General features: G+C 37.2%; 1 protein-coding gene and 1 pseudogene across 3 annotated transcripts in view; both read right to left on the bottom strand.

The window, feature by feature from the left end:
• The window catches only part of LHFPL3 (LHFPL tetraspan subfamily member 3), a 554,978-nt gene that overhangs the window by 372,078 nt on the left and 155,038 nt on the right, over window positions 1–27,862 (bottom strand). The window lies entirely within an intron of this gene.
• Window positions 2,014–2,849, bottom strand: LOC306667425 (small ribosomal subunit protein uS12-like; annotated as a pseudogene). The gene has a single exon. The product of its transcript is annotated as a small ribosomal subunit protein uS12-like (transcript).

The raw sequence follows: 27,862 nt of genomic DNA, 5'->3' as shown, positions 1-27,862 counted from the left end.
TTTAAACTGTTGGGGAGATTGTAAATTAATTCAACTACTACTGAAATCAGTCTGGAGGTTCCTTAGAAGAATAAGTAGAACCACCATATAAGCCAGTTATAACACTCTTTGATTTTTACCAGAAATTATTAAAGTCATATTATAGTGATACACACAAACCCATGTTTACAGCAGTACAATTTACAGTAGCCAAATTATGGAACCAACCTAGGTATTTGCCAATAGATGAATGGACAAAGAAAATGTGGTGTATATACACAATGGAATTTTATTCAATCATAGAGAATGAAATTATATCATTTGCAAGAAAATTGATGGAACTTGAGAACATTGGTAAGTGAAATAAGACATACTGAGAAGGTCAAGGGTGATGTGTTTTCTATCATGTGGAAGCTAGAGAGGTGGGATACTCCATAAATATGTACAAATCTTGTGTGTCAGCTTAAAAATAAATAAATAAATGTATGCTAGGGGAAAAAAGACATCTGGGTTGTTTCTAATTGGCTATTAGAATGGAACTGCTGTGAATACTTGTGCAGAGTGTTTTGGGTGAACATGTCTTCATTTCTCTGGGATAAATGTCCAACAATGCAAGTTATGGTAGTTGCACATTTAGTTTAGTTTTTTTTTTTTTTTGAATTGTCAAAATTTTCTGGAGTACCTATACCATTTTACATTCCTACCAGCAATGTATAGTGATCCGATTTCTTCACATCCTTGCAGGAATTTGTTGAGGTCAGTGATTTTTTTTGCTTTTAGCCTTCTGAAGGTTGTGGAGCAATATTTCATTGTGGCTTTAATTTGCACATCGCTAATGGCTTACGCTATTAGACATTTTCTGTGCCTACCTGCCAGTTGTATGTCTCCTCCACTGAAATGTCTTTTCATGTCTTTTGTCCATTTTATAATTATTCATTTTTACCATTGAATCTTTCTTTATGTATTCTATAGGTTTAGTACTTTGTCAAATATAGAGTTACAAATTTTTTCTTCTCATAAATTGAATTTTCATTCTCTTAATGATGTCTTTCACAGAGCAAAAACTTAACATTTTGATATAATCGAATTTGACACTTTTTATGGATTGTGTTTTTGATGTCAAGTCTAAGAACTCTTTGCCCACCCCTAGATAACAAGGATTTTCCACTATGATTTTCTCCCTAAGGTTTTTATAGTTGTATATTTAAGATTATAATCCATTTTGAGTTCATTTTTTTGTAATTTCGTATCATATCAGTTAACTTTTGTGAGACTTAGGTCAAGTTTACCTGTATGCCTGGATGGATGTCCAATTGCTCAAGCACTGTTTGTTGCTGAAAAAGCTATCCATTAAAATGTTTTTGCAATATGATCTATTTTGGGGTTCTTAATTTTGTTCCATTGATTTATGTGTTTGTCTTCCTTGCAGAATTAAAATTTAAAATCAAAATGAGTCTTGAAGGAGGATAGATGGATTCTACCAATTTTTATCTTTAAAATGGTTGAAGTTATTCCAATACCTTTGCCTTTCAATATAAATTTTAGAATTATTATTTTATATCTACAGAAAATTGTGCTGAATTTTTAATAGGAATTGTGCTAAACCTGTAATCAATTTAGGAAAAACTGACATTTTTACTGTGATGAGACTTCCAGCTCATGAAATGGTATGTCCTCTCCTTATTTAGTTCTGAGATCTCTTTCATTAGCATTGTGTGATTTTCAGCATTACAGGCGCTGTTAGTCTTACACCAAAGTACTTATTCTATTTCATATTTCTTAGCGAATGTAAGTATTATATTTTTAACTTTGATGTCCTCATGTTCATTGCAAGTTTGTAGAAATACAACTGATTTAATTTATTGATATTGTATCTTACATTGTGGAGTTCATTCATTAGTTCTAGGAATATTTTTGAAGTATCCTTGGGATTTTCCATATAGATTTGATGTATCTGAAATTTGGAGAAGTTCCTTCCTTTATTGTTCTCTTTCTGTTAAGAGCACTTGGATAGCCATTCTTCTTCTTTTTTTCTTTGGAATATGAAAATTTATTACTATTGTTTTCATCAGCAAAATTTATGATCTTGGTCTTTCCTTCTTGCCTTTGTATAGGGCCAAAAGAGAGACATTGGCTACTTTTAACAACCTTAAAGCGGACTCCAAGAATGTCATCAACAGTATGACCTTTTCAACCAAATCCAGCAACCAGAACTTCATCATTTTCCTCAATAAAGTTCAGGCAACCATCATTGGGTACAAAAGTTGTGATTTTCTTGCCATTCTTGATCAGCTGCACCCTGACACACTTCCTAATGGCAAAATTTGGCTGTTTGGCTTCAACCCCTACTTTTTCCAGCATAATTCCCTTTGCATGGGAAGCATCACCAAAAGGATTGGCCTTCAGGGCTGTGCCCAAATGGGCTTTCTTTTACTGTTTATCATGCCACTTCTGGTCCCATTGGTGACTATGGAGCTTCCTGGCAGTACGAAGACCGCGACACTTGCCCATCCTGTCGGTGTCAAGGGGCCCAGCGAAAGAAAGAGCTGGATGGCCATTCTTCTAGGACAAATTCTCTTAGTTTCCCCTTATCTGAGAATGTCTTGATTTTCCTTTCATTCTTGAAAGATATTTGTGCATAGTACAGGATTCTGGGTTGACAGTTATTTTATTTCAGCACTGAATAATGTGTTCCGTTCCTTCTTTCTTCCATGGTTTCCTTTTCTTTTTTGATTTGTAGGTTTAAAAATTAAAATCATATTTATGCTTTCTGAAATTTGATTTTAAATTTTAATTCTGCAGATCTTGTATATTCTTTTTTATTAGACCTTTATGGTTATACCCAGTACTAGGGTCTTCCATGGTTTCTGTGAAAATGTCACTGTCATTCAAAAAACTTTTTTCCTATAGGTAAGTTGCAATTTTTCCCTGACGACTTTCAACAATTTCCTTTTCTTTAGTTCAGAAGTAAAATTATCAGGTGTCTTGGTGTAGTTATCTTTAATCATATCCTGGTTAGCTTCTTGAATCAGTAGTTTTATGTCTCTTGAGAAGTTTTTAGTCAATGTTCCTTTGAGTACTTTTTCAGCCAAATGCCAAATCTTCTTTCTTTGCTGCTTCCAGGGCCCAGATTACATGAATGTTAGATTTTTTTTTTTAATCTATAAATCCACAGTTTCTGTAGCTTCATTATCTTTTCTGTCTCTCTTCTCAGTTTCTCATTTAGGTAATTTCCATTGTTCTACATTTTGTTTCATTGATTCTCCCTTTGACCCCTCCATTTTGGTATTGTTCCCATCCTCGAACTTTTAATTTCAGTTATTGTGCTTTCCAGTTCTAAAATTTCTGTCTGTTTTATCTTTATATTACTTTTCTTTTTGCAGACTTTCTACTTCTTTTCTGAGACTTTTTAGTTTTTCATTTTTTCAACCATATTTATTATTACTCACTGACATTTTTTATCAATTCAAAATCCTTATCAGACAATTCCAACATCATATAATCATGGTGTTGGCATTGACTGATTGTCTTTTTACTCTTTGGTCTGAGTTTTTCCCAGTTCTTTGTACAACAGTGATTCATTATTAAAACCTGGACATTTGTATTATGCTATGTTTTGAGACTCTGGGTCTTATTAAGCCTTCTGTTTGAGCAGGTTTTCTCTGACACCACTCTGCATTACCACATTACTGGTAGTGCAGGTAGAATTTCCATGTTTCCTACTTTTCAGCTGCAAATCTGGGGGGAAACCGAGGGAATTCACTTCCATTTTGTTCTTTGATGGCTGCATTTCTCACTCTGACTTTTTCTCTTCATCGACTCCAACTTCCCAGTAGAACTTGACTATGTTTTATGAATGCACACCAGATCTCCCTTCTGAAAAAGAATTTTATTTATATGCCTTCTTAGTGTCATCCACATCTTTGTGGCTTTCAACGGAAAACTTTGTGAATTAGCTATTTCTATTACTTGTCTTTTATTGCATTTTTTCTCTAAATTTCCTAGATTTACACTTTCATTCCTCAGTCTTCTTCTGAGACTGCTCTCAAAGACTACCAGTTCCTTCCAAATCCTTTTTATTAAACAAAAATGTCTGCTGTATTTGGAATTGTTTGAATAATCCTGTTAAAGCTCTATTTTCCTTGGTTTCTATGATCAAACATTTGACTCACAATTTTTTCACTAACCATCTGTATGATCTTATACAAATCACAGAAGCTCTGAAAACCTAATCTTTTTCAGTACAAAATTGGGATTTTAATCCCAACCTGTATCTTTTAGGGTTGAACTGAGGCTAAAGTGAGATTATAGGTATCGATGAACATCAATTAGTATCAGGCTGTATGACAGAATGTGGGTCCACAGCAGTCTATATAACACAATCTTGGGGACTTGATTATAGTCTAATGACAGAGACAAATAAGTGAATAAACTTTGGGACAAGTGGTAGGGAGCATGATGTGCACAAAAATGTCACAGGAACACTTAGAGCCATGGGGGTCAGGAAATGCTTCCCAGAGAAGGTGTATCTAAATTGTATCCTGAAGGGAATAGGAGTTCAGTGATGGAATAGTACATGGGATGTGTTCTGCATACTCTGAGGTACTGCAAGAAAAAAACTCTTATAAAGTCAATTTTCATGCTATTCTAGTGAGTTGATTGCATTTACTTTCAAAGAGATGTGTGAGTATTACATGTAATCAAGTCCATTTTAGGTTTAGTTTCCTTGGAGGAAGAGATGTCTTTTAGGTATATAACTTCTGGTGTATTACTACAGTATTTGAAAATGGAGAACAGTAACTTTTTTCAAGACTTTTCATTAATCTACTTGATAGAGATTAGCTTTTATATTATAATGACAGACTTTGGTAATTTTAACAGTAACTAATTTCATTAATTGCACTTATTCATATTTAAACACTTGATTGGGTTTATAATTCTACTGTATTCATTAGTGGATCACCTTGTGCTTATCTTTTTTGGACATATATTTTTTATATATGATAATTAACTGATTATGATATCCCCAAAGACTTTGAGTTTTTTTCTCTTGCAAATAAAACAACTCAGTCATCCATGCTTAGATAATTTCCTCCATGCAACCCAGCACTATTGATGCTGCTATTATACCTCTTCATCTGGAACTCTCTGACAGCTCACCATTCTCCATCTTTACCATCTCCAACTTTTACCCTCTGCTTTCTCATTACCTTTAGGCATACACCAGAGAATACAAGCTTGAACTTTGTAATTACTGTCATTTACTTATAATTTCCTCTTCAGCATCAGCGACGTGAAAGCTTTTCATTTCCATATCTAATTTGAATGAGATGGCTTTAAAAATAAACACCGCCCAGGTAAAATGTTTTCCCCTGTTCATAACGAAATATAATTGTGGAGTTAGAAGACAAAATTTCTACTGGTTATATGATTCATGCCTAATAGAACAGAAAAGTACTATATATTTCCTTTAATGCTTGTCTTTCTGAATACTTGGTGGGGGAACAGTGTTACTCTGATACAATTTTAAATGTTGAATAGCTCTGCTTTGATGCACTTCTCTCTTTCTTGTGTGTGTGTGTGTGTGTGTGTGTGTGTGTGTGTGTGTATACATTCTGTGTATATAATTTGTAAATATGTGCACTCAGTGGTACACACACATAGATATGTACATGTAGCAGTGTGACTTCACAGTCCTTGAAGGCTGGAAAAAGTTCATTAGCCTAATTGTTCCATGTTGATGATTAACTAATTAAAAAGCCTCCACAGAAAGTATATGTAGAATAAGTGTATATGCTACACTTACTGAGTTTCTTTGTATGCTATTGCCACACAATAAAAACAAAGGGATAGTGACCCAAGTTATTCATCATGAATTCTGGCAATTGTTTTAATGCCATATACACCATGTCTCATGAGGTGCTTATTGCCCTATCATAATGTGAGCATAGTGTTGAATCAAGGATATTACCCAGAGGAAGAGATGATACAATGTGTGTTGGAATCGGCCCTGAGGCCACTGTATTTGTATTCAACATTCATGACCCAGAATCAGAAATGCACTTGTCAGATCTGTGGAGAATTCTCAATCAGGGAGGGGTTACTATTGCTTGTAACATCACTCACTGAATTCAAAATGACCTTGATATTTTTGAGAAAGTTTCCTATCAAAAATGCAATTTAATGCTCTAAGGATAAGCATATAAATGAGAAAACATTTAGAACAAAAATCTAACAACAAACATTTAAGTTAAAATAAAATATAAAAGAAAATGCAGTCAGAAAACTTGGAGAGATATTAACTGTTTATAATAAAAGGTGAATACACAATTGATGATGATTTAAAAAAAAAAAAGAAAACATATCATACTCTTCAGAGGCTAAAGGTTAAGTATAGCTCCTTCCATTTTAGCCTGTCTTGGTCACATTTTTCTATTATTGTCTTTGGTTTGGCCACTGCATTTTAAATTCTACATGAACAAAGTAGAGAGTGTTCAGAGATGAAAAACAAATAAAGATGAAAGGAATAGAAAATAGGCTCATGAAGAAAGATGAAAGGAATGGGGTCTATTTGGTCCAGAGGAATAAAAAATGAGTAACAGATGACTTGATTACTATCTTCAAATACAGGATGGATTATGTAAGTGTGTTGAGTAGTTATTTTTCATTACCAACTAAATAAAAACAAAACAAGAAATATAAAAGAAGAGCATAATGAAAAAAAAAAAAACACAAGCATACATGAATGCTAAAGAAATGTTGGGTGGACTTAAGCCAAATAACTTAAATATGGAAATGATCAAAGTATGAAATAGAACACTCAAAAACATTTTGGAAATCATTGCCTTGAGAAAAAATGCTTCCTTTGTTTCTTATAAAAAGCAAAACTTTATGGAAACCCTAGGAAAACATAGATAAACAAAGAAAAAATATTTTAAGTTCTTATAATCAATTCCATGTGCCAGGGAGCTATTTTTCTTATATTTTCTACACATACACACACTTGCATATGTACATATGTGTATGTGTTTTAATTAAATGGGATAGTGTTCATTGTATTTTTTAACTGATCTTTTTGCTTCAAATTATGTGAAGATCTTTTCATTGCTTCATACGATTGTCTTATAAAGCTTAATTTATTTAACCAATCCCTTATATAAGGAAATGTTTAAATTGTTTCTAGCTTTTGTTTTTATATACATTCAATGAAGAGTTGTATAGTTAAATATTTAATTTGCCAGCATATTTGATTATATCTTTAATATAAGTTTTTAGAAACCAACTGCTGGGTCAAGGGTTCATGAAATTTTAAGGCTGTTGGTAACTATTTTTACTTATCTTCTAGAAAATTTGAAATGATTTATACTATCATTGATAGAGTAAAAGATTGCCCTTTCCTAAGGACTCAGAAATTACTGAATATTAGTATTATCATTTTAAAAGATAATGCCCTGAAAACTAGACCTTCCAGAACCATCCTATCACCCAGTTAGTATGGAATAAAGATATTGGAAAAAATAAATGTTATTAGAAACCCTCTGCATTGTAAGGGTTGGAAAAGCACTGTAGGCAACTTACACTACTAAATGCATTTCTCCTTCCTTTCAAGGAGCATGTACAAGAACCCCAGGAAGTTATTTGTGAGATGTGGGTAGGTGGAATGCAGTACCCTAGATTCACCCTGAATAAGCATGATTGTTTGTAGTCTTAATATGTTATGAGAATTGGAAACTGGAGCAGTAATAATTCATGTGGTCATATTCCAGATGGCTTAGCCAATATGTGGATATGATTTCTGTGCTCACCATTTTCCTGTAATTCTTTTTTCTTCAGTTAAGAGGAGTGTAAAAGCAGCCCTGCACCCAACTTGGTGGTAACACTGATAGGATCAAGAACTGAAGCACTGAACAGTGCCTTTCTTACTCTGATATGTAAGAGAGGGATTTATTTCCAACTCCCAAACCAGGGGACAAAGAAAAAAATATTTTTAATCACTTCTGGTGTTAGCAAGTAAATTGAATTTTCCACCATTATGCAACACGGAAAGTAATATGTTATATAGTTATGAGACTCGATGTACAGTTTTTGTGGACATAAATAATTCTGAATTAATTTTCAATATCCACAAAAATCTCAGTAATGGTATGTGAATGTTTGATGATTAATGTCTATTTTCACTAAATCATTTTTCTTATAGGTATCTTCAGTAATTTGATTTCCATTCCTTTCTCCAAATGCATTTACAATAAGTGGACCACAATCTGATTATTTTGAAGTTTCTTTCAGTTAATTTGATTCCCCACATAGTACAATTGATCTAATTCATTGTTCAGAAAACCAGTTATTATAGCTAGAAAAGAAAACAGACCACAACCACCATATCAACTATGCTACAGTTAATTCAATTGTAGAATCTAAGGGTATCTGCAGAAATATATTTGGTTTCCTTTAATTTTTTTTCCCTTTTCTCCCTATTTTAAATTGGAATCTATCATTTCTATAATTTTCTTTCATTTCTCTTAACATATCTGAGCCCCAGGCTGGATCAGGTCACATGACCCAGAATCTCTGAATCCAGGGTATTTTACGGTGGATTCCAGAGAAGAGAAGGGCCTGGGAAATACAAACCCCATCCTCCAGAAGAGCTGTGAGTGGCCTGTCAGTATAATGCACTACTGCGCATGGGGGACACAGGTGTATCCAGTTCTTCAGTTCATGACTATAAAAACACACACAAAGAATGCATTTAGATGGAGCTTATTTACTCAACTTCAAAACTAAAAAAGATTTGCCTTCAGTTTAAATCATATTAGCAATTGTATAGAGCACTAACTGCTCCCAAGTGACTACAGCCTGCAGCCGTTCAGTTGACTGGTTCTGAAGACTTCATCTTACTTAATAGCTTTTAAATTAGTAGAACAAATGTTGAAAAGAATGCAGTATTAAAGTGGTATATGGTATTAGTTTATTATGTTGTAAAGAGTTAGTTAAAATAAACCTATGATTAACATAGGAATAATATTTGAAATTCAAAAGGATACACCAAACCATTCAGTATGTTCCTTCCCTTATTTTTTTCCTTCCTTCAATCAATAAACATTTATTGAGCATTTTTTTGTCAAGCACTGTGATAAACCCTGGGGATGTAGTCATGATAAAGATGACAAAGCAAGAGGTAAATTCAATATTGCACTATAAAATGATAAGTGTATATACTTAGATAACTATATACACATTAAACTAGAAGGTTAAGCTATCTGGGAGTTCAGAGAGATGAGGCAGCGTTGAGAGAGCATCTCAGAGACACTTGACTCTTAAAGGATGACAAGGCATTTGAAAGGTCCAATTGGGATGCTCCTGGAAGAAGATAGTACAAGATATGAAGAAAGTACATGCAGTCACATCTGAACAGAAGAGAGGGTTTGCTCCACAGGCAGGCACTTACCTATTAAAGAGTTTTAGGCTGATGAATGATCTGACTTGTGTTTAGAAGATTCATTCAGCCCTTGTTGGGGAGGGAAGTAATGGACATGGAAACATTGAGGCAAGGACCCAAGGTTGCCATTAATTACAAGGGTCCATGTAAGAGAGATGAAAGCCTAAGTAGCCCAGAGTAACAGGAAGAATGAAGAGACAGGTGGATTTAAGAGACAGCACATAACACACAAACCACAGGGATCACATACTTGTAAGCACAAAAATTCCTCAGAACTAAAATTGTGGTTCTCTCTCTTTTCTTCTCTGTTTCATTAATTATCTGGTTATTTTCATAATAGTGATGTTAGCATTTTCAACTTTGTGAAGCAAAATTCAGTAAGCAACACTTGCTAAAATAACAATTAAGTTCTAATAAATTCTTTAAATTTTGTTTTCAAAGTATTGATCTTCAGTTAATTAGACGGGATCATAAGGCTATTGATAAAATCAGCAGGTTGTTGAAATAGGTTCCCAGAAACTGTCTAATCCCCACAACCATCTCTGAGAAGGAAAGACCTTAAAAGAATAATGCCACTGTCAAAACAAAAGGCTTGTGATACCTGTGAACCTTTGAGGCTTCAATATCCACCCACAACCCCATTTCTTCTTGGACTGAATCAGTTCTGGAAACAGCCATCTGATCAGTATAATGCACAGTCAATGTAAACACAAACCCACCATCTTTATGATCCAATCCTCTCTTAAAGAATAGTACATTAACTGCATTTGAGAAAAATGAAAATTGTAAAATATCTTTTTAATCTGTCGGTTCATTTTTAAATTTTTTAAAAAATTAGTAGTATTTTTCTTTTACTTTTTCTACTAACAAGAAAGCACTACCCAAATACAATGGAATATTTTAAAGCAATTTACCAGGTTCCAAATAGTTTTTGGGTTAAATGTGATTATAACTGCATGCACTTTATTAACTTGCTTCAAATATGGATTAGATCATTACTTTAATGATTTAAACTTCCCAATAAAAAGAAATTAACGTAACAGATTGAGCTAATTCATCTTATTAGTAGTTACCAGGCCGCTTTGGGGAGGGAAAACACTCTGTAATTAATGATACAATACTGGTGCACCAAAAACAAACACAAAATGTCCCTCATTCTTTTGAATTCCTTTCTCCAAAGGCCTGGGCCTTCACCAGGCAGGTGGTAGAACTTTACAGGATGGCCTGTTTCCACAAGGGTGATGCCAGGGGACTGACCTTAACAGGTAAGAGCTGAGTCATGCTTCATTGCAGCAACTGTTTCTTCCTTTATGAATAAATACTATGCCGTGGCTCCTACCTGCAATCCCAGCTGAGACAGGAGGCTCAAAGTTCAAGGCCAGTCTCAGCAACTTAGCAAGACCCTCAGCAACTTAGTGAGACCCGGTCTCAAAATAAAGAATTCAAAAGTGGCTGGAGATATAGTTCAGTGGTAAAGTGCCCCTTAGATTCCCCAGGAGTACCAACAAATGAAAACAAAACAAAAGAGTACTAACAAAAATATAAATAATTCAGTTTTGAGATAATATTAAACTTTTTTCACTTCCAAAGCACATTGACATCATTCATTTCATTTGATAGCAAGAACACTAATAAAATAAATATGGAACGTGTAATCCATTTTGCAAATAAGGAAACAGGTGAACAAGAGTTATCTGGTATTCCTTACATTACTCATCAAGCTGATGGCAAAGTGAAGACTAGATTCAAAGTCTCCCATCTTATCCCTATATGCTTATTTTTGTCACAACATAGTTAAGATGACACCATTTTCCTAAAGAATAAGATTAAGCATGTACTATGCCATGACTTTTGGAGCAAAAACAATGACTTTCAGCCATGCTTCACTTTTGTTAATTTGAGCTGAAGTGAGTAGCTATACCTGGAACTGTTCATGCCCAAAACTTAGACTCATGGTCCTCATGGAGGAAAATTCTTGGAATATTTTTGGAGTTCTTTACCAAGGAGCAATAGTTGAATACATCTTTCCATTTTTAAATTTACTTAAATGTTCAGTTTTAGCTTAGAATTTAAGGACCCATTTGAGTCCTAAGAGTCAGCATTTCTAATTGTTCTTTTTGCCAAGGGAAAGTTTTATTAAAAATTGTTTCCATGGGCAGAAAGTGAAGCATAAATGAATGCAACAAATTAGGGTTGAAATACATTTGGGATTAAAAACTGTGTGCTCAGTTCTCTTCTTCTAGTACAAAGATAAGATGTCTAAAATGAGGCACATAGATGAATGACAAGGGAAGCTCCTGCACCCTGTGGTTTGATAGAGCTCATGAGGATTTCTTTTGGTTGAGTAGTAGTGGTTGATTTTGCTGTCATAGTAATAATCATAACCACAATCATTACAAACTGCATTTTCTAGCACTGTGAGTTCCCTAAATAATTTACAGTGATTATCATGGTTAACCTCACTATAGTCCTAAGAGGAGGAAAGTGTTGTTTCGTCTTCATGCAAGAGATTAGGAAACTGAGGTTCAAAGAGAGGTCTGCCTTAAGGAAGACACTTGACAAAAATGTGTTGGTCCCTGGGGAACTATTCCTACCCCACGGCCACGGCTGCTTTATCCCACTTCCCTAAATCCCAGGCCTTTGAACCTGGCCTCTCACATGTCCCATGTGTCAGGTTAGGACTCTGACTCAGGTGTTTGGGCTCTGTGATCACAGTGAGCCATGTCTGGTTCAGCCTCTTCCCCAACTTTAGGTATCTGCTACTTTCCTCAGCAGCACTGGAAACGGATATTAGTGTGGAAAGATTTCTGACCAGGCTCCAAGATGCAGCCCTTCCAGTGTGGAAGGAGTGTGGAGTATGTTACCATTTAAATTTATGTTTGTGCTCTCCTTTCCTATTTTTCTTTTCTTTTCTTTTTTTTTTTTCCTTATTGGTGTGTGCAGGGATTCTGTAGGATGGTAACCATGGTAACCACAGAACAAGAGAAACGAGATTTCACCCCAAAAATGCATATCACAGACTGTTTACTAAAAGTGGCAGATTTGCCAGCTCTCACAGATGAAGACAAAAGCATCTGATGTGGCTTCCAGTTGGCTTTGTTGTTGTTCTAACTTTAATATGTGCATCCTCATATTGTGTATGTATATGTGTGTATATTTTTCTAAATTAATAATTTACTTTTAGAGATTAAAACCTAATAAACTTCTTTATCAGGTAAATTAGGAATTTTCAAAATATATATGTCTGTTCACATTATTTGTGTATATGTGTGTATATTCTTGTTTACATTAATAGTGTTCAAATGGATTTTTTAACTTGGAGGTTGAAACCTAAAAATCTTCTTCATCACGTATATTAGCAATGTGTTGTTCTGTCACTTAAGTAAACCTTGCAAATTCATAGAACACGCCTTGGGAAGAATGCTTTTGTTTTTCGCTTTGTCAATCATACTTCATACTTCAATCAGATAATTTACTTCTCCATTGTAGCATCCCCAGCTTCTCAGTTACCCTGCAAATCACCTATAATAGTCAGCGTCTCTACCTGCGAAAAAAGCCTAGGAATGTTTTCTTCAGGCACTAAGGAATTGGGGCTGTTCAGGGCAGAAATGATGAAGTGAGCAAAAGAGACTTTGTTCTTCACTTGGATCTTTAATTTTATATCACAAAGAGGTAGAAATGACATTTCAAAAATAAGTTGGGACTCTGGAGAGTTTATAAGAGTTGAGATTAAATTTTTCCCCAAGTATTCCCTCTCTCCCTTTCACAAGTACTTTTCATTCACATCCTATATATACTGCTCTATGCTGGGCATAGAATGAGCAGTGCTCCTAGCACCTAGTAACTCTGATGACATTCATATTCAGTGGGTTTGTCCATTACATTTAAGCTAAAGCAATCCAGGATAATGGTTAAATACAGAGTTAGGAACCAGCAAAACTTTGTTTAATATCTTGGTTCCTCTGTTTGCTTGTTCTGTGATCTTATCTTCTCCAAGTAAAATAATAAGTGAGGATTAAATGAGATGATGTGCACAGTGTCCAGAATGTATTGAGAGCAAAACTAAGTGAATTAATTCTCTAATAAAGGAGATGGTGGAAGTAGAAGAAGAGGTTGAGCCATCTCTGAAGATGAGAGAGATGTTGGAACCATAGAAACTCCTTAGGAGAAAAAGAAGTATAGAGGAAAGAGGGAAACATTAGGAGCTAGATTAAGAGATGCCAGGATTGCCCAAATGATGTCTTTTTTCTATTTCCCCAAGACACATGAGCCCAGAGCTCTTCTATGCACCCAATGTGGAGTGAGAACAAAGTAGGGAGCTGAAACTTTCTACCAAGCCTGGTGGGAGAGAGTTCAGCCAGGCTTGATTGAATGAATAAATAAATGAATAAGAAAGCAAGCATGATCTTCTGAGGACTATGGAACAATTGGAACACACTACAGTGTTAAAAGAGTTTGTGGGGTGAGGGTATTTTTCTGGCATGGAAGAAGCAAGGAAGATTTTATTTAAAATAGTGAAGGAAGGAAATAAATGTGAAAATGACAAGAGAGTTCTAAGTAGGGCGGATATTACAAACAAAGATAAAATGGGATGAATGAAAGGTTATGAATGGGAACTTTGTAGCAGACAAGGTTTAGAGGCATGTGGAGTAAAAACAAAAGAAGAGAGGAAGAAAATGAATACGTGTTGGATGAATGAATGAATGAATGAATGAACAGAAAAATAGGTTAGCACCACATGGTTCAGGGTATGGAGTGCTGAACTAATAGATTTGGATTTGGGACTAAAGGAGGCACACATTGAAAGCATTTTGTAAAATAATATGTTAATTGTTATTTTCATTGTCAATATCATGTCATGGTAATGAGAAACCATTATAGTTGTTGAGGAGAAAAGTTAAGATAAGCCTCACCTTGCTCTGTAGCACTGCTACCTAACAAATATATTCAAAGTCATGTGTGTAATTTTAAATTTTCTGGTCCCTACCAAAACGATGGCAATTTTTATACATATACTATCATTTCAACAGGTAATCATTATAAAATTATCAATGAGATGTTTCAAATTATTTTTTAGCATTGAGTATATTATATCTGGTGTGCATTTTATATTTACTGCACATCTCAGTTGGAACTAGCACATTTCAAGCACTCAGTAGCCACATGTGATCAGTAGTTCCTTATTCGATAGCCTGGGCCTATAGAATGCTATAGAGAAGTAAAAGACCAGAGGTGATTTTAACAGCTCAGGATAGAAGTAACGAGGGCCTAAATTTGGATGCTGCTGAAGAGAAAAGAACAAAAGAGTTCCAAAAATTATTGGACAAGTAAAACAAAGACCATCTAAAATTTAATTGACATTGGGTAAATGGAAAGACTTAATGATGATACTACCAGCTCCAAGACTAGGAAGGTGGGGCCATCAAGAGGACTAGAACAAAGCAGGGGAGGGTGACTTGGGCGGGAAATGAGTCACTGGGTTCTATTTTGAAGGTGTCTGGAAGACTCTAGGTGAAAAAATCCAGTAGGCTCAAGAGACACAAGAGATCTAGAGAGGATGGGCACTGAAATTCAGATCAGGAGGTCATCACACAGAAGAAATGCTAAGACCCTTATGCTAGGTGACACTTCAGGGAGGGAGTGCTGAGGGGAAAGAGAAAAGAGCCTAGGATGAAAAAGTGTACCCACACTTGAAGGTAGGGTGGAGGAAGAAGAGGAGATGGAACAGGAGCCATGAAACAAGAGGGAGGAGAACTGGAAAAAATCAGCGTAGAGCACATTTCAAGAAAGTAAGGGGTCAGACTGGAGAGGATGAGGAAGAGGAAGAGGAGAGGGATTTTAAAGAGGTATTTGGCAATCTTTAAGATTTTAGGGCACAGTGGGAACACTAGCTAAAATACCAGGGTTGAAGAACATGGTAAATGAAGTTAAATACTGCATAAATATTGCTGCTTTCAGAAATTCGAAGATAAAATAAATAAGGAATACAAAATTGTACGAAGGACAAAGTGAAGAGTTTTAGGATCAGAGAGACTTGTCCCTGTTTACATATTCAGGAGACTTGTGGAAAAGGAAGGATGGAATAAGGAGTGGTGATAGATGGCTGAAGGGCCCCAAAGAGGCAGGAACAAAGGGGATCAAAGAGGCCATGGAAAGGAATAAGGTGAACATCTATATTCTCCTCCAAGACAGACAGGGAAGGAGAGAGGGTGGGTTAAACTGTAGACATTTTAAATTGGAAAAGAAGAAATTTTAAGATTCTTATAAGTCAAAAATCTTTGAAATTACTGGACATAGAAATTATAAATGAATGTGAAAGCAGAATAGATTTTCATAGAACTTACATGAAAACCTTTGGACCACATATATTGAATATTTATTATTATGTAATATTTATTAAGCTTCTCCACTAAATATATAAGGTTCCGAATGGAAAACACAGCCAGCAAAACATACTACGAGGGGGTTTTCAAGATGGCGGCCTAGAGGGTGGCTGCATTACGTGTTGCTCCAGAACTCAGGATTCAAGAGAGGAGATATTGAGACGCTTGAGACCAACTCAAAGTAGCCGGGTGACTCTCACCCCCTGGGGGGGCATCCCGGATGGGACGGGGGTCCCGGAACGCAGGAAACTTTGTGAAGTAGAACTGCCGGCGAGACGCCCCTCCCCCCGCTGGAGCGCCATAGAGGAGGCCGCTCGGCACAGCGCTGGGACTCGGAGCAGCCACTGGGGCTCCGGCGGCTGCCCAGGGGAGGAGTGGCGGGGAGAACTGTGTGGACTCAGGACACCGGGGCCTGCCCTGAGGAGGAGGAGAGGAGCGTGGCCACTTGGATTCGGAGAGACTGCGCCAGAGCTGCAGGCGGTTGCCAGAGGAGAAGCCGCGCGGCGAGCTGTTTGGAATCAGAACGACGCTTCTGAACCCCGGGGCCTGCCCTGAGGACAAGGAGGAAGAGGAGCGGCCGCTTGGATTCGGGTGACTATACGGGAACTACAGGCGGTTGCCAGAGAAGGGGCTGCGTGGCGAGCTGTTTGGACTCTGACCACTTCTGAACCCCGGGGCCTGCCCGGAGGAGTAGGAGAAGGAGGAGGAGGAGCGCGGCGGGTCCTTTGGACTCGCAGTGACTGCATTAGCGCTCCAGGCGGCTGCTCAGAGGAGAAGGCGAGTGGTGAGTTGTTTGGTCTTAAAGTGACAGCTCCTGAACACAGGGGGGCTGCCTGGAGGAGAAGCGTGGTGGGACGCTTGGTCTTGAGGGACCACACCAGAGCTCCGGGCGGTTGCCCAGAGGACCCGTGCAGCGGGTCACGTGGATTCAGAGCCACTCAGAGGGACTGCTCCTGAACACCCGGGGGGTTATCTGGAGAAGGAGGAGGAACGGGCAGGGTCACTTCGACTCGGAGTGATTGATTGCCCCGGGCTACGGGTGGTTGGTGGGAGGAGGAGGCACGAAGTGAGTTTCTTGGACTCCTAGTGACCGCACCGGCATACTGGGCGGCTGTCAGGAGGAAGAGGCCTCTGGCGGGTCTCTGGGACTCAGAGCGATTGTTCGGGGCCACAGGTGGCTGCTCAGAGGAGGGGCCACGCAGCCAGGCGATTAGGTGCAGAACAGGGTCCCAGGATCTAGGAGGCTTCTGGGTGGAAGAGCCGCACAGAGACAGGCTTAGGGCGGAGCGAAGGTTCCAGGCCTGTGGGCAAATTCTCTGAGGAGGGGCAGCCTAAGGAGATTCATCTGCGAAGGGTGAGGCTCCCAGGCCCAGGAGGTAGGGCCGGGCCCCTGGAAACTTTGCAGAGGAAGGCAGCCCAGCCCAGGTGGTAGCTGTAAATTGAGGGGAACCTCTAGGAGGAAACTGACCAGCGAGACCTCCCCACCGGGTGAGTCTTCCCTGCTGGGTGAGGTTTCCCACAAGGACGGTAAAACCAGAGACTCAGGCCCAAACAGGCCTTGCCTCAGCCCACAGCCTAGGTCCCCTTTGGATGACCATTGGTCAACAAGTGGAGGCACCTCTGCCCACTAGCAGGGAATATACCCCACCTGAAGGCCACCACTCCTAGAGAGGCAGCTTCCTTGTGGAGCACCGCATTATCAACCTCCTCCAAGACTTCAGCCTACTGAAGGCTAAGAGGGGATATATATAGAAATCTTCAGGGACATTGTAAATCAACAGAGGAAATCTGCAATATCTCAGCGGTCCACTGATATCTGAACAACATGAGAAAACAAGGAAAGAAAATGCTGCAAACAATCTAGATGTTACATCAATAAAACCCAATGACAGCATGGCAGAAGAAATGACAGAAAAGGAGTTCAGAATGTACATAATTAAAATGATCAGAGAAGCAAACGAGGAGATGAAAGAGCAAATGCAAGCATTGAATGATGAGATGAAAGAGCAAATGCAAGCATTGATTGATCGCACCAATCGACAGTTAAAAGAGCAAATACAGGAAGCAAAAGATCATTTCAATAAAGAGTTAGAGATATTGAAAAAAAACCAAACAGAAATCCTTGACATGAAGGAAACAATAAACCAAATTAAGAACTCCATAGAAAGCATATCCAATAGGATAGAACACCTGGAAGACAGAACCTCAGACATTGAAGACAAAATATTTAACCTTGAAAACAAAGCTGAACAAACAGAGAAGATGGTAAGAAATCATGAACAGAATCTACAAGAACTATGGGATATCATGAAAAGGCCAAATTTAAGAATTATTGGGATTGAGGAAGGCCTAGAGAAACAAGCCAAAGGAATGAACAACCTATTCAATGAAATAATATCAGAAAATTTCCCAAATCTGAAGAATAAATGGAAAATCAAGTTCAAGAGGCTTACAGGACTCCAAATACACAAAATTACAACAGACCCACACCAAGGCACATTATAATGAAAATACCTAACATACAAAATAAAGACAGAATTTTAAAGGCTGTGAGAGAAAAGAACCAAATTACATTCAGGGGGAAACCAATACGCATATCAGCAGATTTTTCAATCCAGACCCTAAAAGCTAGAAGGTCCTGGAACAACATTTTTCAAGCCCTGAAAGAAAATGGATGCCAACCAAGAATCTTATACCCAGCAAAACTTACCTTCAAATTTGACGATGAAATAAAATCCTTCCATGATAAACAAAAGCTAAAAGAATTTACAAAAAGAAAGCCAGCATTACAGAACATTCTCAACAAAATATTCCATGAGGAAGAGATGAAAAACAAAGAAGCAAATCAGCAAAGGGAGGAATTATCCTCAAGGAATTGTCAAATAAAGGAGGAAACAAGTTGTGTCAAACAAATAAATAAACAAAATTTAAAAAATGAACCAAATGACCGGGAAACCAAATCATTTCTCTATAATAACCCTGAATGTTAATGGCCTGAATTCATCAATCAAAAGACATAGACTGGCAGACTGGATTAAAAAGAAAGATCCAACAATATGTTGCCTGCAAGAGACTCACCTCATAGAAAAAGATACCCATAGATTAAAGGTGAAAGGATGGGGAAAAACATACCATGCACATGGACTCAGCAAAAAAGCTGGAGTATCCATCCTCATTTCCGATAATGTGGACTTCAAGCCAAAGTTAGTCAGAAGGGATAAAGAAGGTCATTTCATACTGCTTAAGGGAAGCATAAATCAGCAAGATATAACAATCATAAACATCTATGCCCCAAACAGTGGCTCATCTATGTATGTCAAACAAATCCTTCTCAATTTCAGAAACCAAATAGACCACAACACAATAATACTAGGTGATTTTAACACGCCGCTCTCACCACTGGACAGATCTTCCAGACAAAAATTGAGCAAAGAAACCATAGATCTCAACAACACAATCAATAATTTAGACTTAACGGACATTTATAGAATATTCCATCCAACCAAGAGTGAATACACTTTCTTCTCAGCAGCACATGGATCCTTCTCTAAAATAGACCATATATTATGCCACAAAGCTAATGTTAGCAAATACAAGAAGATAGAGACACTAGCATGTATTCTATCAGATCATAATGGATTGAAGTTAGAAATAAATGAAAGAGTAAAACACAGAAACTATTCCAACATCTGGAGATTAAATAATATGCTATTATATGATGAATGGATAACAGAAGATATTAGGAAGGAAATTAAAAAATTCTTAGAGGTAAATGAGAACAAAGAAACATCATATCAAAATCTCTGGGACACTATGAAAGCAGTACTTAGAGGGAAATTTATTTCATGGAGCGCATTTAATAAAAGAAGTAAAACTCAACAAATAAACAACCTAACACTACAGCTCAAAGCCTTAGAAAAAGAAGAACAGAACAGCACCAAAAGTAGTAGAAGACAGGAAATAGTTAAACTCAGAGCTGAAATCAATGAAATTGAAACAAAAGAAACAATACAAAAAATTGACAAAATAAATAGTTGGTTCTTCGAAAAAATAAACAAAATTGATAAACCTTTAGCCACACTAACAAAGAGAAGACGAGAGAAAACCCAAATCACTAAAATTCGGAATGAACAAGGAAATATCACAACAGACAGGATGGAAATACAAAACATAATTAGAAGCTATTTTGAAAATCTGTACTCCAACAAAATAGAAAATTTCGAAGACATCAACAGGTTTCTAGAGACATATGAATTGCCTAAACTGAATGAGGAGGACATAAACAATTTAAATAGACCAATTTCAAGTACTGAAATAGAAGAAGTCATCAAAAGCCTACCAACAAAGAAAAGTCCGGGACCAGATGGGTTCTCAGCCGAGTTCTACAAAACCTTTAAGGAAGAGCTCATTCCAATACTTCTCAAAGTATTCCATAAAATAGAAGAGGAGGGAACCCTCCCAAACTCATTCTATGAAGCCAATATCACACTGATACCTAAACCAGACAGAGACTCATCAAGGAAAGAAAATTTCAGACCAATATCCTTAATGAACATCGACGCAAAAATTCTCAACAAAATTTTAGCAAATCGCATACAAAAACATATTAAAAAGATAGTGCACCATGATCAAGTGGGTTTCATCCCAGGGATGCAAGGTTGGTTCAACATCAGGAAATCAATAAACGTAATTCACCATATTAATAGACTTAAAGTCAAGAATCACATGATTATTTCAATAGATGCAGAAAAAGCATTTGATAAAATACAGCACCCCTTCATGCTCAAAACACTAGAAAAAATAGGGATAGTGGGAACATTCCTTAATATTGTAAAGGCCATTTATGCTAAGCCCATGGCTAATATCATTCTAAATGGTGAAAAACTGAAAGCATTCCCCCTAAAAACTGGAACAAGGCAGGGATGCCCTCTTTCACCACTTCTATTCAACATCGTTCTTGAGACTCTGGCCAGAGCAATTAGACAAACCAAAGAAATTAAAGGGATACGAATTGGAAAAGAAGAACTCAAACTATCCCTGTTCGCTGATGACATGATTATATATTTAGAGGAACCTGGAAATTCCACCAGAAAACTCTTAGAACTCATAAGTGAATTCAGTAAAGTAGCAGGTTACAAGATCAATGCCCATAAATCCAACGCATTTTTATACATAAGTGATGAATCTTCAGAAAGAGAAATTAGGAAAACTACCCCATTCACAATAGCCTCGAAAAAAATAAAATACTTGGGAATCAATCTCACAAAAGAGGTGAAAGACCTCTACAATGAGAACTATACAACACTAAAGAAAGAAATTAAAGAACACCTTAGAAGATGGAAAGATCTTCCATGTTCTTGGATAGGAAGAATTAATATTGTCAAAATGGCCATACTACCAAAAGTGCTATACAGATTCAATGCAATCCCAATTAAAATCCCAATGACGTACCTTACAGAAATAGAGCAGGCAATTATGAAATTCATCTGGAAGAATAAGAAACCCAGAATAGCTAAAGCAATCCTTAGCAGGAAGAGTGAAACAGGGGGTATTGCAATACCAGATCTTCAACTCTACTACAAAGCAATAGTAACAAAAACGGCATGGTATTGGTACCAAAATAGAAAGGTAGATCAATGGTACAGAATAGAGGACACGGACACAAACCCAAATAAATACAATTTTCTCATACTAGACAAAGGTGCCAAAAATATGCAATGGAGAAAAGATAGCCTCTTCAACAAATGGTGCTGGGAGAATTGGAAATCCATATGCAACAGAATGAAACTAAACCCATATCTCTCACCATGCACGAAACTAAACTCAAAATGGATTAAGGACCTCGGAATCAGACCAGAGACCCTGCAGATTATAGAAGAAAAAGTAGGTCCAAATCTTCACCTTGTTGGTCTAGGACCAGACTTCCTTAACAGGACTCCCATAGCACAAGAAATAAAAGCTAGAATCAACCACTGGGATAGATTCAAACTAAAAAGCTTTCTCTCAGCAAAGGAAACTATCAGCAATGCGAAGAAAGAGCCTACAGAGTGGGAGAATATCTTTGCCAATCATACTTCAGATAGAGCACTAATCTCCAGAATCTATAAAGAACTCAAAAAACTCTACTCCAAGAATTCAAACAGTCCAGTCAACAAATGGGCTAAGGAAATGAATAGACACTTCACAGAAGAAGATCTACAAGCAATCAACAAACATATGGAAAAATGTTCAACATCTCTAGTAATAAGAGAAATGCAAATCAAAACCACCCTAAGATTCCATCTCACTCCAATTAGAATGGCGATTATCAAGAATACGAGCAACAACAGGTGTTGGCGAGGATGTGGGGAGAAAGGTACACTCATACACTGCTGGTGGGGCTGCAAATTAGTGCAGCCACTCTGGAAAGCAGTGTGGAGATTCCTTAGAAAACTTGGAATGGAACCACCATTTGACCCAGCTATCCCACTCCTTGGCCTATACCCAAAGGACTTAAAATCTGCATACTACAGAAATACAGCCACATCAATGTTCATAGCTGCTCAATTCACAATAGCCAGACTGTGGAACCAACCTAGATTCCCTTCAATTGATGAGTGGATAAAGAAACTGTGGTATATATATACTATGGAATATTACTCAGCCATAAAGAATGATAAAATTATGACATTTGCAGGCAAATGGATGAAATTGGAGAATATCATGCTAAGTGAGATAAGCCAATCTCAAAAAGCCAAAGGACGAATGATATCGCTAATAAGTGGAGGTTGACACATAATGGGGGGGAGGGAAGGGTTAGAGTTAGGGTTAGGGAGGGGGGCAAGTATGGAGGAAGGAACTACTGTATAGAGGGTAAAGAGGGGTGGGAGGGGTGGGGGGAAGGGAAAAAAATAACAGAATGAATCAAACAACATGGCTCTATGTAAATTTATGATTACACAAATGGTATGCCTTTACGCCATGTACAAACAGAGAAACAACATGTATCCCATTTGTTTACAATAAAAAAAAAAAAATAAATTAAAAAAAAAAAAAAAAAAAAAAAAACATACTAGGATATGCCAGTCAAGGTCTGAAGATAAGGTTAGTACCCAGTGGTACCTCACAAGATACCGTTACCTCCATGAATTCACTACGGTTCAGAGTCTGAACCTAAGCCCAGACATGCTCTGAATGGATTTATTTTAGATCTAACTTGAAACTCAACCATTCCCCCTACAACTACTCAGAAAGCAATTTAAGGAGAATAAGTTTCCTCCTTACCCTGATGACCTAATGTTTTAAGAGTGCTAATATTCTGTTTCTATTATAGGAATTGTTATATTGTTTCCTGTTAACTACTGATAAATAGGAAGAGGGGAACAATCTCTAGTGGAATCTCAAATGGCAAAAAAATTCACAATAAAATCCAATTCATGATAGCATTGTTATTCAAACAATTCTATAGTTCTTATCTATTGTTGAGAACTTATCCCAGAACATAAAAACCTTCAGTAATTTTAAAATGAATTAACCCCTGGTAAACCAGCACATATTATAGGAAAGAAACAGTCAAACCCAAATAACTTTTCGTCGTAAACATTCCAAAACTGGTGTAGGAATGAACATGCATGCACTTACATACACACTTTTTTGGAACACAAACCTACTTTTTGTGTGAATTTTGAATGAAAATATTTGTGTTAACAATGTGATGGGAGCCAAGCACTGTGGCACATGTCTGTAATCCCAGCAGCTCAGGAGGCTGAGGCAGGAGGATCACAAATTCAAAACCAACCTCAGCAATGAACAAGGCTCTAAGTATCCTGTATCAAAATAAAACATAAAAAGGACTAGGGATGTGGCTCAGGGGTTAAGCACCCCGGTTTAATCCCTAGTACCAAAAAAAAAAAAAAAAAAAGTGATGTAAATGTAATTGGGGATTGTAAATGAGGCAGTATAAAACAATTCTAATTGGAAAAGTTTGTGTTCTGTGTTGATTATTTTAATTGGGGTAGGAAAACTTTTTGTTTTGATTCATTGATATAAACAAAGACTACAATATAAATCACTCTGAAATGTAAAAAGATTATTATTCTTTTTAATGTTTGTGTTATGCTGCTGTCTTCCCACCCCTTTGCTTAGCATTTACAGTATGAAGTAGGAGGGAAGGAGGACCCTGCCTGGCTGGTCAATCAGGCCTCACCTGCTGTGATCTGATTTACTCCCCAGCAGGTATCCAGTACTGCCTGGAATTTCCCTGCCCAGCCTGAGGCAGTATGGGTTGCTATTTTATGTTCAGACCCCACCCCTATCGATAATTTGTTTCTACATGGAAAAATTCTTGCTATTTCACCAAAAGTGAAAGAATCATTTTATTATTTGTAATATTAAACAAAGATCTAGAAAGGAATAGGAACTGTCAGTGTCTATACAAGAAAGAGATATAACTACACACACATTAAAATTCCCTAAAGCTTGATCAAAAGCGCCCATTTTTCATTCTATCTCCCCTGGTGGGTCTATATTCTGTGGGGCAGTAGTGTAATGCTGGAAATCCTGTTTCTCTGATTGCTGATGCCAAATGCTGTGGGGTGGGAAGAGAAATGAACAAGTGGTCCAATCTAAATCCTGTCATTTCCCAGAACCACAACTGGAGGGACACTCATGGCTCCTCTCTCTGGGATCTGCTCTTCTGGACCTGAGCACCCCTAGGAGTAAATCCAGCCCCTGAGATCTAAAATGTAATACAGTAACTTTCACTAAGAGTTCCAGACCTTAGTAGTTTTAGATCTTCAAGTCCTTGTGTGGTTCTTTGAGTACCCAATGGAGAGTTGAAAGTTAGAGGTTTTGTTTGTTTTCGTTTTTGTTTTTCATGTGTGTGTGTGTGTATGTGTGTGTGTGTGTGGCTGCCTAATTTGTAAGGGGGGAATTCCAGGATCTGATACTCAGTAGTTAATTTTCAGATATTTTGCTATAAATAAAGGAGAATTAATATCCCTGTGCATTTGCTATATCCTCTGTTTTCTCTGGAGAGGAGTCATTATTCACTAGTAGATCTCTTATGAATTAGGAGGAGTTTTTTTTTTTTTTTTTTAAGTACATTATAGTTATATGTAATAGTAGGGTTCATTTTGACATATTCATAAATGCACAGAACAGAGTTTTCTCCATTTCAATCCCCAGTGCCTCCTCTTCCCCTCCTTTTTTCCCTCCCCCTAATTGAACTAAGAAAAGATTTTATTCTACTGAGGATGATTTGAGCTGCTTCCATGTAAAAATCATTTAGTAGTATAGGGGTGAAATACTCAAAAGGGGGATGTTGGTCACTAATTTACAGGTCATTTTAATCTTATTTAGTAAAATAATTAGTAAAAGAGGTCTATCACCTCCTTGGTTAAATTTATTCCTAGGTAAGAATTTTGTTTGTTGGAGTTGTTTTTGTTGCTATTGTGAATGTAATGGCTCTTGTGGTTTCTTTCTCAGAAATATTGCTATTAATGCATAGAGAAGCTACTGATTTTTGTATACTGATTTTGTATTTACAACTTTGCTGAATTCATCTCTTCTAAGTCTTTTGGTGGAATCTTCATATATAGAATCATATCATCCACAAACAGAAATAATTTGACTTCCTATTTGCATTTTTTTAAAGTTCTTTCTCTTGCCTAATTGCTCTAAGACTTCCAATGCCATGCTGAATGAGAAGGGCAAGAATGGACAACCCTCATTCACCGTGAAGTTGACTGTGCATCTGTTACATATAGCTTTTATTATATTGAGGTGTGTTGCTTCTATATTGAATTTGTTCAGAGTTTTTATCATGAAGAAATGTTGAATATTATCAAATGTTTTTTCTGCATTTATTGAGATAATCATGATTTTTTTTGCCCTTCATTTTGTTGATATGACGTTTTAATTTATTGACTTGCCTATGTTGAACCATCCCTGCATTCCTGGGGTAAATTTTATTTGATCATAATGAATGACCTTTTTGATGTGCTGTTGTATTTGATTTACTACTACTTTTACATCTATCTACATTTGAGAAACTGGTCTACAGGGTTTTGTTGTTGCTGTGTGCTTGTCTGGTTTTAGTATCAGGGTAATGCTGGACTTGGGTTAGACAAGAATGTTCATTATTTAATGAAAAAAATAACCAGAATGCTAGGAAAGTTGAAAGTAGAAACAACAGTAAAACTCTAGGAACTGTTTAAAAATTAACTATAAAACTGCCTAGTAAGTGCATGATAATGACATAGGCATAGGGCTCTTGATGCAAGTCCCTCTTCATTCCTTTTGCTGTCCTGTTGGATGGTTGGCATATAAAAGAAGGCTATCCTGATAAGCATGTATCAGTTAGACCCACAGTGGGTCACAGTGAGGAGGCCGTAAAACCTGCAAAGCTATTCGTACCCAAAGGATAAGTAAAGGTGAACTGATCCTCCATAAAATTTTCTTGTCTCCAAATTATTCCAATCAACCAGAAGATGATACCTCCCTGGGTTTGGGGTGGGTGGTCAGGGTTATGGTCATGTTACTGGTATCATCCATGTGTGGTCTTTCATGGGCCAGTACTCTGTCCTTACATGTTTCAATACCTAGAGTTGAGTGGCCCAGAGTACATCCTACTCAAACTCTGGCTTGATATCATTCCTGACAAGGGGGAACTGAAAGAACTCAAGGTCAATTATTTGGACCTTGTGGTCTCCTTCTGGTTACCAATACATCAACTTATTAAATAAATATCTACTTAGTCCTTTGGGGGAAATAAAGGAAAGAAAGGATATTTGTTTGAACTGAAATCTAAAGAATGAATCAAACTTCCTTAGGTTATATGCTAAATTATACACAACATCTGTAACATGATTTGCAGGGCCCAGTGCAAAATGAAATGGCAGGGTCTCTTGTTTAAAAATTGTTAAGATTTTAAGACAGCGACAATAGGGCAGTAAACCAAGTGAAAGCCCATTCTGAGCACAAGACATGATTTAATTGCATTGGTCATGTGCCAGTGGAGCCAGCCTTGGCTACCAACCTGTTCTGTTTGCCTAAAATCCCAGTTTTCCAAGGTCTCAGAACTGCTTTCTTTTTACCACTTTCTATTCATTTTCAGTAGGAGTATGGATTCTACTAAATGCTGACAGACTTTTCTGTCTGCCTAGAATATTGTCCCAAGCTGTGGACTCTCCATGTGCTATGCGATTGCAACTGTGACCCCTTGATGCCACAGTAATACCTGACTTGAGCCTATAATCTGCTGCTGTATGTTTAGATGTTCTATGCTGCCTATCATCTGGACCCTCTTTGATGAGTAGCGGGGCTTTCTCCTACCTCTTGACTCAAGGAAGAGGTGAAAAGCTGGGTGTAATTCATGGCCCAGACTTTTAAATTCTTAGGCTCTGGAGATAAGGGTAAGAGAGAAAGTGAGAGAAACAGGGAGGGAGGGAAGGAGAGAAGGAGGGAGTTGGGGAGGGAGACAGATTACATAAACATATCCCTAGAAAAGCAACGTCCTAGGAGTATCAACTCAAGTGGACCAGATGATTGCCTTTTGAGACTTTTAAAGATCTTACCACTCTCCAAAGAAAAGTGAACAAATGAAAAGATAATTGCTCCCTAAAGACAGAATAGGAGTTTTCATATGCACAAGGTTTTATAACTCAGTATTTTCTCTTCTCCTCTTGGAAACCAACCAAAAGTGCACTCAATTTTTGGCAAAACTGAGAGAGAAACTCCAAAATATTTGTAAGCATTTCCAAAAGCAATCAAGTTCACTCAGGAGTTGCATGGAAGAAACTGGCAAGGAGCCAAGCAGAGATCTCAATGGTAAGAACTCAGCTGTAGAAGGTCTCAGAAAGTAATGACAAAAATATACTTTCTGAAGTTAAGAGATGCACAATATGGGCAAGACTGCCAGAAACAGTGGGGGTAGAAATGGGAGTGAACTGACTAGTTTAATTCAGAGAAGCAGAAAGGAACTAGAGATTTACTATGTGACCCATCACAGAGATCAGTCATATTTTCAGAAAACAGTCTGTCTTGGTGGCAGACAAGAAAAAGATGGCCTCAAGTTGGTGAATCC

The sequence above is a fragment of the Sciurus vulgaris genome (genome assembly GCF_902686455.1).
Source record: "Sciurus vulgaris genome assembly, chromosome: 8".
Classification (NCBI taxonomy): Eukaryota; Metazoa; Chordata; class Mammalia; order Rodentia; family Sciuridae; genus Sciurus; species Sciurus vulgaris.
This window is presented reverse-complemented; position numbering and strand designations above follow the sequence as displayed.